This window comes from Pollachius pollachius (assembly GCF_949987615.1).
Source record: "Pollachius pollachius genome assembly, chromosome: 12".
NCBI lineage: Eukaryota > Metazoa > Chordata > Actinopteri > Gadiformes > Gadidae > Pollachius > Pollachius pollachius.
This window is the reverse complement of record NC_136945.1, coordinates 16193832-16196075: the sequence shown is the minus strand read 5'-3', so window position 1 is coordinate 16196075 and position 2244 is coordinate 16193832.

Below are 2244 nucleotides of genomic sequence, written 5' to 3'. Positions count from 1 at the left end.
ACCAATAAATATTTTTTTTGCTTGACACCTGAGTGGATTCTTACTGCGACTTTCTTTTTGACTACAATGAACTACAAGATTGTATGTGCCCTACAGAAAAACTCCCAGATTGTATTTGGATAATTCTGTGTTATCCGTGACATCCCGTTATGAAAACGAAAGATAAACTAAACGAATAAATAAATGATAGTAAACATTCTGGAAAAAACAACACAACCTTAAGGTGAAGAAGCCAAGAGTTGGAGTAGCCTACCTCTTCTTTAAGAGCAGAAAAATCACGCTGTGAAGCTTCTGTATCTCTGGATACAGTCCTGTAGAAAATGAAAGAAAAAATCTGAAACGCTTTCATTTATCTCAAGTCCACACTGCCCCCTAGAGACCACTGAGCGAAAAACTGGAAAGGAGGAGAACAATGTTTACCATCATTCAGTCGACGCTTTTATTTAAAGTGACTTAAAGAGTGAACGTTCAGAGACGCTCATTAAGGAGCATGTAGAGGTTAGGCATTTTGCTCAAAGATGCCTACAATTAGGTTGCAAATATTCGTAATCGGACCTAGTAACTTTCGTTTGCGTGTGAAAGACTTCTCACCTTTTTCCACTCCCCTCTCATAGCTGTCTGGTACAGTTGTTATTATACATCCATTACCCCGCCCCTCCGCGTCCTTTTCAGACGCTTACAGTAAGTTAGGACAGAATTGAGCACGGTTAATAAGTGCTGCAGCCACTTCCAGATCTGCATTGCGTTCCAGCATTTGGCTGGAGATCAGCTGATCTGTGATGTTCAGATAAGTAAGATCCTATCTTTTCACAGATGAGAATGGTTAAAAATTGTAATAGCCAGATACTGAAACAGGCCTGTTCGGCCTAGAGGAGGTGGACACGCCTCCCTCCCTCTGGACATCCAATGTGACATATGGAGACAGCCGTCAATCACAGCAGAGCTCCCCTACTGTTGATGGAACAGAGATGACAGATATGGCCAAGACACTGCACAGACCGGTTGACAGCAGCTCAATTCGGGTGGTGGCAGAGGTCATGACCCTGATGAAGTCATGCCAGGTCTGACCTGTGGCAAGGAAAGACATTTCAGGCCACCCTTCAGGTAGCCACCACTAACATAATGGTTCTCAGTCACCCATGTACACAAAAACACAAAAAGATCATTTTTGGTAAATTTATTAGTGATATTTATTTTCTAAAGATGCTCAAAAGCGGCATATTCTCCGTTGAACAGCATGATAGTTGTGTAAGCATTATTTATTTATTTATTTTACAAACGATTTGAATATTATGTTACCACGGCACGCTATCTACAGTATGAGATAGAGATCAGCAGGCCAACCTAACGGTGTACAGGATTTTATGAACATCTTTTTCCTACGAAAATACGCCCCCTTGTGGCTGTTAAATAGAATACAACGTTAAAGATACACCCACATATACATAACCACAGATACAGCCACATACTCTCACAAGACACAGCAGGCCTCACCAGCACCCCCTAGTGCTGCTGTATGACAACAACTACCCTCTACTGCCCAAATGCTGAACAATTTCTTGAGTTAAGACTTCGAAACGTCCTTGGGTAGTCATTGTCCATGCCCACGTCAAATAGGCCTGTACGCAGTTATTATTGTTTTCAAAACGCAACTTTACTCAATGCTCTTTGTTTTTGTATCTATTTCTATATGTTGTCACTGTAACATTTGAATTTAGAGCCGTCAATTTGCTAATGTCGGCCTGCTGCCAGATAGGCAAGATACAGGCAATATGTAAAAATGCAAATATCTCACATATAAATACTCAGATGACTAGAGGGAAAATGTTGGGCTATTAACTCATACATTCATAAACAAAATGAATAAATTAATATGATCAAATTCAGAAAGCATGCAGGTCATTCGATATGCATCCTGTTTGGTTACTTTTATGCATTAGGCCTTCTATTATCATAGGTGTTCAGCTTTAGTCGTGCAGTTTTAAAGTAGTTTCCTACCACACATTCAAACGGCTAATTCTCTGCAGGAAGTGTTAATCGCCAGCCTCGCCGTTAACCGAGATGCTAATCCCAGTTAGCTTAGTGTGACTGTGGGCACGCGGGACACATCCAATTTGTCTAGTTTATTTTAGCTTTCTCCCCAGAAGCTTATCAACGCCTCCAAGCTGCTACACCAATCCCATTTGGGGCTCAGCTTGGTGGGCCACATGCTCAGAATATGTACGATGAAAACGTTTTTTATTA